Below are 13,359 nucleotides of genomic sequence, written 5' to 3'. Positions count from 1 at the left end.
GGTGAGTGAAGCCAGGTGAAAGACCTAGTGAGTGAAACTAGGCAGATGGAAAGTCCTAGTGAGTGAAGCTAGGCAGTGAGAAAATCCTGGTGAGTGAAGCCAGGTGAAAGTCCTAGTGAGTGAAGCTAGGCAGTTGGAAGTCCTAGTGAGTGAAGCCAGGCACGGGGAAAATCCAGATGGGTCAAGGTTGACCAGACAGGAAGCCTTCGTCCCAATCAATTAGTGGATCGATTGGGAGGCAGTCGTGAGCGCACAAAAGTCTGCTGGATCGATCAGCCGATCGATCCAGAGGCCCCAATCGATCAGTGGATCGATTGGGAAGCTGCGATTTGTCGCGATAAGCCTTGGATCAATCTGTTGATTGATCCAGGCATTTCTTGAGAGCACAGAGGCGCTCTGGATCGATCAGTGGATCGATCCAAAGCCTCCCCGATTGATTGGGAGCAATCCAATCGATTGGGATCCGACCGTTGGCGTCGTATTTAGCTGCAGGCGTTCGATTCCTTCAGCAGCGCTTACACGATTCATCTCCGATCTTCACCAGAGACTCCACAGCATCTCTTGAGGTTCAGATCGCCAGTTCTTGAAGTATCTTAGAGAGACATCCAAGTCAAGAGGCGAGAACACAACAAGAAGGAGAAGCTAGGGTTAGAGTTTCCGGTTGTAAAACTTGTAAGATTTCTTGTATTTGTGTTTCCCTTTGCTTTCTTCTTGTATAGAGAGATTGTAGGGCTTCTCCACCTTTGGTAGTTACCATAAAGGAGTGTTATTCATAGTAGAGGGTGCGTGAGTGTGTGGATCCTTGGATTAGTCACCTCTTGTGAGGTGGATACCAAGTAAAATCCATTTGTTAGCATTGTTGTAGTTGTTTCTTGTATTTTCGCTGCACATCTTTGAAGAAACAAGCAACGTCAAGCACGAAGATCGCACCGAGCTATTCACCCCCCCTCTAGCTACATTTCGGTCCCAACATTGGTAACATTTGTTTTTCTGTACCTAATTTCTATAAAAAGGGCAAGTGCAGTGTATTGCACTTGACCTAATTCCTTTGTACTCGATTCTCTCTTCCGGGGCTACCGAAAGAGGTTTTTAGTGGATTGCCCATTGATAGGTCCGCGGGACCTGGGCCTTAGAGTAGGAGTCGCCGAAGGCTCCGAACCAAGTAAAAAAATCACTTGTATTCTTCTTATACTTTCTTATCTTCGAACTTCTTACTTTCCGCTGCGTACTCATGTTTTTAAAACCAACAAAGAAGTGTTTTTAAAAACCATGTGATTCACCCCCCCTCTCACGTGCGTCATGATCCAACACCAGTATCTTTCTGGATTTAGAAAATACATCTATTTATCATTTTTTTATAAAATTTAATTTCAATTTCTTATGTGGACAAACCAAGTTATTCTTATTTATTTAGAAATAAAATTTTTAGTATTTTTTTTATTCAGTGTTGGTTGGCAATGGTTCCTTAGTTGATAAGTTTTATAAATTGAATATTTTTACTCCTACAGTTGATAACATAATAATGCATAGTATAGATACGAAACGTAATTGACCGACGAGAATTCTTCTATATTATGGCATAGGTGTTTAGAACATATATCCAAACAACGCCTAGAAAGGTTAATGTCACATGGAATTCTCGATTCCCTTGACATGTCAAACTTTGAAATCTGTATAGAGTGTGTTAAAGGGAAGACCACTAACCAAAGGAACAAGAAGACTAGCTGTTGTAGTGGTGTTTTAGAGCTAATACATATAGATATTTGTGGATCATTCCCTAAGGTATCTTAGAATAGCTATACATATTTTATTAGCTTCAAAGACGACTATTCCATATTTGGCTATATGTACCTTATTAATGAGAAATCACAATCTTTGGACATATTCAAAATTTTCAAAGTCGAAGTTGAACTTCAACTAGGTAAGAAAATTAAAGTTGTCTGATCCAACCATGGAGGTGAATATTACGGTCGATATGATGGATCAGGTGAACAGCTTATAGGACCTTTTGTGAACTACCTTACTGAGTGTGGGATTGTGCCTCAATATACAATGCCTAGTACACCCAGTCAGAATGGTGTAGCTGAGCATCATAATCGAACTCTAAAAAACAAGTCTGATGGATTTCACTTCTCTACCAGAGTCTTTGTGGGGTGAAGCACTCAAGACTGTAATTTACTTACTCAATAAAGTATCTAGTAAGGTAATAACTAAAACCACATTCAAGATGTGGATGGGTAGAAACCCTAGCATTAGACATTTACAGGTTTGGGGTTGTCCAGCTGAAGCTAGGCCTTACAGGCCTAACGAAAGAAAACTTGACTCAATAACAGTTAACTACAATTTTGTAAGTTACTTTGAGAAATCAAAGGGGTATAAATTTTATGATCCCTTTAAGAGATCCTTCTTCAAAACAGGAAATGCCAAATTCATTAAGGATGGTGGGAGTAATAAGGTCAGGGAGGTATCTTTTGAGGAATACGTTAGCAATTCTCTTGTAGTCACTACTGGTGCGATCAGTAGCGGTGTGGTTATCATACTGCATATTATGGGTATCACACATTGAGTGAGCGTAGTGAATCAAGATATTCCCATAACATCTCCAATGCAATTGAAGGAACCTACCATTGAAATTGAAATATTGTCTCATATTGATGTGCAAGTACCTCAACCACCTCAAAAACAAGTGCTTTTAAGGCGATCCACAAGGGATGGAGAACCATGAATTCTCGTGATTATGTTTATTTCTAAGAGCATGATTTTGACAAGGGGTTGGAAGGTGATCCTATACCTTTCCAAGAAGTCAAACAATGCTCTAACCCTAAAAGATAGATTAATGCCATGCAAGAAGAGTTGAAGTATATGACATACAATGACGTTTGAGAACTTGTTGAATTGCTTAAAGAAAAGAAACACATTGGTTGTAAATGAATATTTAAAACCAAGCAAGATTCAAGGGGCAATGTTGAAAAGTATAAGGCTCACCTTATTGCCAAGGGATTCACTCAAAAAAAAATAATACATTGATTACAATGAGACTTTCTCATCTGTGTCGACAAAAGACTCCCTTAGGGTAATCATGGCACTTGTAACTCATTATGATTTAGAGCTACATCAAATGGATGTAAAGACTACATTCCTCAATGGAGACATAGAGGAGTCTATATATATGGTGCAACCAGAGAACTTTGAGTCTAAGGACTCAAAGCACCTAACATGTAGATTAAAGAAGTTCATTTATGGTTTAAAGCAGGCATCCCATCAGTGGTATCGAAAATTTGATCAAGTGGTTATCTTATTTGGATTTAAAGAGAACCTCGTTGATCAGTGCATATATGTCAAATTCAGTGGGAGAAAGTTTATTATACTTGTTTTGTATGTGGGGCGATATATTACTTGCGAGTAATAATAAGGGTATGTTGTATCAAACCAAGTCATTTATATATGGTAATTTTGAAATGAAAGATCTTGGTGAAGTATCCTTTATTTTAGGTATACAGATCTATCGTGATCGTTCAAGAGGCATTCTCAGACTTTCATAATAGACCTATATTGAAAAGGTGCTTATAAGATATGGTATATAAAATTGTACACCTGGTGATACACCTGTGTCAAGAAGTGACAAGTTCAGCTTGCAACAGTGTCCACATCTTGAAATTGAAATAAAGGAGATGGAGCAATTTCCATATATGTCAGCAGTGGGAAGTCTCATGTATGCACAAGTTTATATTCGACCAGATATATCATTTATAGTGGGGATGTTAGGCAGATATGTAAGTAACCTAAGACCATCGAACTACAAAGCGGTAAAGAAAGTGATGTGGTATTTGCTAAGAACTAAAAGACATATGCTCACGTATCGGAGATCAAATCATCTGGAGGTGATTGGATATTTAGACTCCGATTTGTTGGATGCTTGGATAGCAGGAGATCTACTTCGGGCTATATTTTTATGGTTGCTGGAGGGGCTATATCTTAGAAGAGCGTCAAGAAGACGCTAGTAGTCACTTCAACTATGGAGGCAGAGTTGGTAGCATGCTATGAAGCATCCAATCACGGGATTTGGTTGTGGAACTTCATCACAGCATTACAGATCGTTGATGGCATTGACAGACCACTGAGGATCTACTGTGATAATAAAGTCGCAAAACTTTATGCCAAGAACAACCACAGTTCATCGAAGACCAAGCACATCGACATCAAGTTTCTAGCAGTTAAAGAAAGAGTTTAGAGTAGTCAGATTATGGTAGAACACATCAGCACAGATTCCATGTTGGTCGATCCACTCACCAAAGACTTAGTGTCTAAGGTATTTCATGCACATGTTGTGGATATGGGAGTCCTTATGGAAGAAGAATTCATCTAGTGAGAGTCTATATTTATTTTATTACTCTATATTTGATAATAAAGATAAACATTTTATTTTGATTATTGTACCTACTTAAAGTTCAAAATATTAATGGGAATTTATATATTTGTTTGACATTCTGACTATAATATCATTATTTACTATTGATGTTTAGCATTTAGTATTTGTAAATATGATACAAATTCCTTTTGAAATCATAAAGTTGATCATGATTTGCTATTGCAGTTTAGCATAAAATTTTTCACAAATATGATCTGACCTCTTTTGAGGTCATCTTATGACCAGTTGAACATTGACATGCACTGATAACATTTTATGTAATTTTCACTTTATATATCTATATCTTGATCTATGTCATTAATGACATTGACATTATGATTACTATTGAGGGCTTGTTACGATCATATACAGTAACTATGACCTCTTTAATCCTATACCAATGAAGTTAATGGACCAGATTGTTTATTGAGGTATTCTATACTCATAAAGTTTGATATCAACTAAAGTTTTACTTGTATTTTATATACAACTCACAAATAGTCCAAGTGGGAGTTTGCTAGTTATTATCTCTAATTGGTGGACTTAATTGTAAGTTGTGCATATGAGCACAAACCAAACTCATTAAAGTGATCTAACTTACGCTTATTGGCTTTCGGTTATTGGATGTAGATCTTGTATATGTAGAATCTATAGTTCCACATCTATTATCATCTATGGGTTGATAATAGGTATCCACCATATATATGATTGGTCTCCAAGGGTTTAGCGTTTAATCTTGACAGAGCTTTTAGTTCCCCGTTGACCTAAAGTTTTTCGGCGTCGTCACTCCTAAGCCCCTTGGAAGACCTTTCTTTTCTTTCCGATACATCTTCTTTCACGAGGATTACTTCTAGACGACGCTAAAGATAAAGATGGCTCTTCAATCAGATTCCTTATCATATTTATTTATGTATTTATTTTTTTTATGCCATGTTTAATTAATAAAACTAGATCTTCTTATTTTTGTATTTCTTATATATAAATTCTTTATATTTTAGAATCTATACTATCTAAGAGGGCGTTTGATTTATGTTTTTCACGTTATTTTCTATTTTCATTTTCTGAGAAAATGGAAAACGCGTTTGGTTTGCGTTTTCCACATTCATTTTTAAGAAAATGAGAGAGCGTTTTCTAAGAAAACGAAAAACGCAGAAAAATCATTTTCTGAAAAACGAAAAATATACATTTTTCAGAAAATAAAAATAAAAATGGGACAAACTAAATGCACCCTAAATTTTACAAGAACTATAAGTATATTATTACTTTGAATTACTTCGTTGGTATTATTTGTTAAAGGTTGAATTTCTCCCAAAATAGGACTTCGGCGAAATCTTCAATCGACAAGTGCGGAGTTGGCATTATATGAATTATTCCTCCTTTTTTTTTAAGCTCACTGCACCGTAAAATACAGAAGTTAATAGCTACATCACTAATATTATAGCATTAGTGAATATAGCCAGAATTAAAAACACATAGAATCATGCTGAAAACTAAATTTCGACAAATATTTGTAGTAGATATTCAAACCACAATTCTGTTTTAGTTTATACTGAAAAATATAATTTACCATGAATAGAAGCAATAAAACAAGTAATGGTCCAATATCATATTAATTTCATGACTAACAGTTGCTAATCATAGCAGATTGGGGAAAAATTATTGCAATTGGAGAAAAAATCAACTATGCCATAAACTAACATGCATCGGTGGGCTAGCAACAGAACAAGAATGTGTTGGGATCCCGTCTGAAATTTGAGTCAGATGAAGACCGGTTATACTGTCGCGAGTGTTGACGGAAGACGACGGAGACTTCCCACAAGTACAATGTTGCACGAGCAAGTTCCATAGGCTACTGACAGGGGGTGATGACGAGGATCAAGAAGCGGGAGTTCCCTGCACACACTCAGACGAACACCCTCCACGTTAGGGACCAAGAACCAGGGAAAAAGTCCCCGGAGCAGGCCCTCCGACGCTCAAGTCAGGTACTTTTTCCCCAAAATAACAGTAAAATTGCAGGAAGTAGAAAACAGATACGAAAAGGTGAGAGAGCGCCCCTTTGCCAAGGAGAGTACACCCCTTTTTATATGATCATGTGTACTCAGAGCTTCTGGCAAGTGTCAGGGAATGTCGAATGTCAGACTCTGTCTGGCGATGGGTGACACTTGGCATATTCCCATAGGTCGGAGGAAGGTTCTACTATCAGCTGATTACAGACCATTAGAATATACCCTAATACATAGCAGATATTCTCTGACAGGTGGTTACGATTCTCTGACTCTATTGTCATTTTTGTTGGTCGAGCGAGAATGAGAGAACTTCTGACAACCAGCGATCTGTTGGTTGCTACTGGGAATATCGTACTGGTTCCCCTGTACAAAATTTTGTACAAGTCCTGAACCATTCCTAACAACCTATTGTGTTCTTTAGAAATTAAATTTGGAATCACAAACAGAACTTAACATTATTGATTCCAAATTCAACTTATATGTTCTTAGAGGTTTAGACTTGGATCGCAAACGATGCTTAACATTATTAATCCAAATCCACCTATGTTACAAATTTGATTAAATATTTATTTCAAAGTTTGGCTTCCAAGTCAAACGTAGCGAGGCACTAGGTCTTCTTGGGTATGGGATCATCCACCACTACTTAAACAAAGCCTTACAAAGAAAATCAATATTTAATCTCCTTATAGTAATCCTAGGTTTAACCAAAAAGAACAATCGAATCACAAATTCGAAAAACAAAAGAAACACAAAATCGAAAACATAAATTCGATAACCTAGATTCATTAGCCTCTTGTGTTTGGTATTTCAATATCTAAATAAAAGGATGAACTAGTTATGATGCAGAAACTAATAACTAGTTATACCTTTTATAGCTTACAGACCTCACGATCTTCTGTCGTATTCCTCTTCTTATCTCGGACGTCGTGTGGGCGACGATCTACCGAGACGAGAATCCACCCAAGCTTCCTTCTTCTCCAAGCAAGTTTCGGCCAACAACAAACTCCTTGAGTTGAAGAACTTCGGCCACCAACCAAGCTCCAAGAGATGCTAAGAAACAATGTCTCCTATCTCTCCTTCTTCTCCAAGCAAAATCCGGCCAACAAGATCTCTCCAAGAAGATGATGCTGCCGGCCACTTAAGAAGAAGAATAGGGGAAGAGGAAGAAGAGAGGGTCGGCCACCACAAGGAAGAGAAGAGAGAAATACTAGATGTATATTTTTATGAGGTGAGACACCTCTACCCTCTCTTTTATATTCCTTGGTCTTGACAAATAAGGAAAGTTTTAATAAAAACTTCCTTATTTTCTTTGCCATAGAAAGGAAAATTTAATTGATTAAAAATTTCCTTTTCTCTATCAATGTGGTCGGTCACCTCAATTCCTCCAAACAAGGATAGTTTTAAACATAAAATTAAAACTTTCTAATTTGTTTCCGAAAATTTTTAAAATAAAAATTTCTCTTTAAAAATTCCCTTCATGGTTGGTTATAAAAGAAACTTTTATAAATTAAAATCTCTCTATTAAAACATGTGGATGATTTAAAAAATAAAAGTTTTCTCTAAAATTAAAATCTTCCTTTTAACTACAAATAAGGAAAGATATCAAATATTTCTCTTAATCTTTTATAGAAAACTATAAAAGGAAATATTTATAATTTTAAAACTCTCTTTTAAAATCATGAGGATGGTTAAAAAAAGGAAAGTTTTCTCAAAAATTAAAATCTTCTTTTTAACTACAAATAAGGAAAGATATCAAACCTTTCTCTTAATTTTTTGTAGAAAGGTATAAAAGGAAATATTTAAATTTTAAACTCTCTTTTAAAACTATGGCTTCCACATAAGAAAAATCTTAAAAATAAAATCCTTTTAATTTATTGTGGTCGGCCATACCAAACTTGGGTTCAAGCTAGGGCCGACCACCATCTCACCTTGGTTTGGCCGACCCTAGCTTGGGCTCTAAGCTAGGCTTGGCCGGCTACCTTAAGGTGGGTATGGGTGGGTATAACACTTTATAAATAAGAGGCTACGACAGAGACCAGGAGGAGGAATTGGTTTTAGTCTCCCGATAAACTTGAGCTTCCCGTGTTCGCCCCGAACACCCAACTCGAGTTCATCAATAATATCTCATTCCACTAAAGAGTTATTATTGAACTACCGCACCAATCCCATATTACTATATGGACTCCTTCTTATCATGAGTGTGTTAGTCTCCCTGTGTTTAAGATATCGAATGTCCACTAATTAAATAAGTTACTGACAACTCACTTAATTAATATCTAGCTCCAAGAGTAGTATCACTCAACCTTATTGTCATATCGAACTAAGTCCATCTGCAGGGTTTAACATGACAATCCTTATGAGCTCCTCTTGGGGACATTATCAACCTAGATTACTAGGACACAGTTTCATTCTATAATCAACAACACACCATATAAATAATATTATTTCCCAACTTATCGGGCCTATTGATTTATCGAACTAAATCACATCCTTTAATAAATCAAAGAAATGAATATTAAGTATATGTGCTTGTTATTATATCATGATTAAGAGCACACACTTCTATAATAACAAAGGTCTTGTTCTTTTATTCAGTCAGTATAAAAAAAACTTACCTTAAATGGTCCAGCTCAATACACTTTGAGTGTACTAGTGTAATTTTATAGTCAAGATAAAGTAATACTAAATTACACTACGACTATTCCAATGGTTTGTTCCTATCCATCTTAGTCATGAGCAACTGTTTATAATTTATAAAGAACTGATAACATGATCTTCTGTGTGTGACACCACATACCATGTTATCTACAATATAAATTAATTGAACAACTACACTTAGCTTATAAATGTAGATATTTGACCAATATGATTCTTATTTTTAAGTAAATGTTTATACAAAAAACTAGGCTTTTAGTATACATTCTAACAATCTCCCAATTATACTAAAAGACTATGCTGCCATATACCCTGTCATACATTTGATTCCCAACCCTTCAACATGCCCATCAAAAGCTCTTGCCTTAAGGGCCTTAGTGAAAGGATCTCCCAGGTTATCACCTGATGCAATCTAGGCGGCAACAACTTCTCCTCATTATACGATGTCTCGTATTAGGTAGTACTTGCGCTCTATTGTGTTTACTTGCCTTATGGACTTATGGTTTCTTCGAGTTTGCTATTGCACTACTATTATTACAATAAATTGTAATAATTTTTTAGGGCAAACCAGAAATCATGTCTAAGTCCATCATGAAGTTTCTGAGCCATATAACTTCTATGGCTGCCTCAGAGGCGGTCACATACTCAGCTTCTATGGTGGAGTCCGAAAAATTTATATGCTTAACACTCCTCCATTTTTATGGCTTTACCTCCTAAAGTAAACACAAAACCCCGAGGTCGACTTACTATTGTCCATATCTGATTGGAAGTCAAAATCCATATAACCCATAGGGATAAAATCATCTGCCTTGAAAACTAGCATATAATCTCTAGTCTTTCTCAGATACTTTAATATATGTTTTACGGCAGTTCAGTGTCCTAGTCCTGGGTTACTTTAATATCTGCTAACCATGCTCACAAAAAAACATATATTTGGTCTCGTTCACAACATAACATACATTAGGCTTCCTACAGCTGAAGCATAAGGAACTGCCTTCTATCTCTTTTGATGTCTTCGGAGACATCTTTTTAGATAAAGCTACTCCATGTCTGAAAGGTAGAAAAAACCTTTCATGGAGTCTTGCATGCTAAAGCGAGCTAGGATAGTATCGATATATGAAGCTCGGGATAAGCACAACATTCTTTTCTTGTGATCCCTTATTACATTGATCCTGAGAATATATGCGCATTCTCCCAAATCCTTCATATCGAATTGCTTGGACAACCATACCCTTACTTCCGACAACACTTTGATATTATTTCCAACTATCAAAAATGTCATCTACGTATAGTACAAGAAATACCACCACGTTTCCATCACACTTCTTGTATACACAAGACTCATCTGATCACTAAATAAATCCATAGGTCTAGATTACTTTATTAAACCGGATGTTCGAAGACCTTGAAGCTTTGCTTTAGTCCATAAATAGACTGATTGAGCTTACATACATGATGCTCTTTGCCCTTTGCAATGAACTCCTCTGGTTGCTTCATATGGGTGCTTTCTTCAAGACTTCCTTTAAGGAAAGTTGTCTTAACATCCACTTGCCAAATCTCATAATCTATATGAGCAGTAATAGATAAAAGAATCAGGATAGAATTAAGCATGACTACCGGTGAAAAGGTTTCCTCATAATCGATACCCTTTTTCAACAAGACTTGCTTTGAAAGTTTTCATCTTCCCGTCTGTCCTTCTTTTTCTATTGTAGACCTAATGGCTTTTACACCATTTGCTGATTCTATAAGCTCCCATACTTTATTAGAATACATATATTCTAATTCTTTATTTATTGCTCTTTGCCAAGATGCTGCATCTTTATCTTGGAGCGCTTCGTCATATGTCCGGGGATCAGGTTCATGTTCACCAGGGATCAAGTCCAAAGATTCTCCCAAAACATGAATCTTTCAGGTTGCCCAACAAGCCTCCCACTACGATGAGGCACTGTTTGTAATTGTACATCATTTCTGACACGTGTTGTAGTTTCTTGTTGTCACGCCCCGAGGAAGTCCCTGTCCGAAGAAATTTCGACATCACCTCCCCTGTACAGGTGACAATCTAAAACATTTCTACAGACATAATATACATCAGCCACAGGCGGCTGGAATATATACACAACCACACAGTTATATATGCAGCCTACTCGGATGATACAACAAAAATACAACCACGCAGTTATATATAAATCAAACAACCCACTCGGCTGTACCAAAACCAAACACAGCGAAAATCTAATAGACAAAACATACAACTATAAACAAAGATTGCTAGCCGGCTAGGCTTACACCACACAACAAAACAACACTCCAGGAACAAAGCCGGAACACAAAGCTAAATACACAAATTCATATATCAAAATACAAATAAACAAAAACGGAGACAGATCTTCTGATGTGACGTGGGGACCGGCAGGTAGGATACTCCAAGCGACTCCATAAACAACCTGGTACCTGAAAAAGATAGTGTCCACGGGGGTGAGTTCAACCACTCAGCGGGTAACAACTGATATGCATAATAAAGAAAATAACAACCGGCACTAATTATGCGTACAGTCTCCTGATATAAGAAGGGTAAATGCAACTGAAATAAGCAGGAGAAAACTGTACTAACCATGACCAGGGTATAAGTACAACAGGGTCGTCAGACCGAGAGTGTCATAAATCCTGTATGCATGTCAATCATATGCATCCATATAAATGCAGCAAGTAAATGCAGCAAACACAAGCAATAAATGCATCATGCATATGATGCAAATGTCATGGTCACCCCTGACGTAGTCAGCCATCACACACACAATGGTGAGACCGAGTGGGTAGGGCTGTGACAACCGTGCACTCTGCCATCACTGCTCTTGATGAGTGACCGAGTGGATGGGATGCTGTCGGAGAACACCTATCCTCCTACCCCAAATCATAAATGGGGGAGCTCAATGCTCTCATCTCCCGGTACACGATGACGGGGAGGAATCTCTGCCGGCTACCACACTGCTACACTAAACCAGCGGAGCCAAACTGAGCAGAACCGTCTGCCGGCTACCACGCTGAGTCACCAGACCAACGGAACCAAACAACAGAACTGCCACACACCTGTCTGATATACCACTAACCCATGAGTGGTGGTGTGTACAGATACATATAACTGGCGATGTGCTCGACAATAATGGAGCAGACTATTCAATAGCATGCAATCATGCGAGATGATACATGACACTAAACATGATAATATCCTTAACAACATAGCAATATCCATATATAAATATAAAATATGTACCATAGGACAATGAATCAAATCAAAGGTACATAGATCAGATAAGGTATCAAAAACCCTAGGTCCTGAACATAAAATATAATATGATTGTGTCACTACCCCTATAAGCATGTATAATCAGATAAGTACTAACATGATGTGCATAACAAATAAACAAACAAGCATGTAATAGATCGGGTAGTGATCAACCGAAGCAGATAAGAAACATAATCATTGCTATTTGTTAAAAAACATTACTATGCATATCAAATGACATAAAGTCAAAGTACCCGCCTCCGATAAGAGGATCGTATCCGGTCCAACCCGACGTCGAGATGCTCGTCTCGCGTCAAAGTCCTGTGTCACCAATATACATATATATTTTATTTAGCTAAACTCATATAAATAGCTAAATAAAATCTCTAACACTAAATTAGGGCAAAACCCTAATCAACACATAAACATAAACCTAATTCACACTTAAACCAATTTGTATCAAATTCCCCTACACCTTACCTCAATACCTCACAGTCGTTCTTGATCCACAGTCGCGGAGTGTGTTCACTACTGGACGACAATGTTAGCTGCTGGACTACTTCACTAACTGGATCAAGAGGGGGAAATCAAGAAATCAACAAGGCATTCACCTAACAACCTAATTCCAGTGATAGTTCATTCCCATAACCTCTTCCTCTCCAGTTGTTGATGACGATCAATGATTCTGGCGGAGGAAACTTCCAGCTACCAGTGATGTGGTGGCTGAAACCAGTAGATCCTGAAACCATAAATCCAGAATCAACCCACCTAAAGATTAGATATCCAAAGCAGAGTTTAACCCTTGGAGCCCTGATAGCCCTTCCACTTCGGCGATCACTGGCAGCTCCGGCTTGATCCAATGGCGACTGGTGTGGCGCAGCGAGACCACGCTGCTAGGGCATAGCTCGGAGGGGGTATTCCCAGCAGCCTCTCGTCGTGACTAAGGTTCATATAAGGGGTCGTCGTGGAGAGGCTAGGCTCAGAGAGGCTGGAACAGCCCGATCCGA

Source organism: Zingiber officinale, chromosome 11B (assembly GCF_018446385.1).
Source record: "Zingiber officinale cultivar Zhangliang chromosome 11B, Zo_v1.1, whole genome shotgun sequence".
Classification (NCBI taxonomy): Eukaryota; Viridiplantae; Streptophyta; class Magnoliopsida; order Zingiberales; family Zingiberaceae; genus Zingiber; species Zingiber officinale.
Note: the sequence above shows the minus strand (reverse complement) of the source record.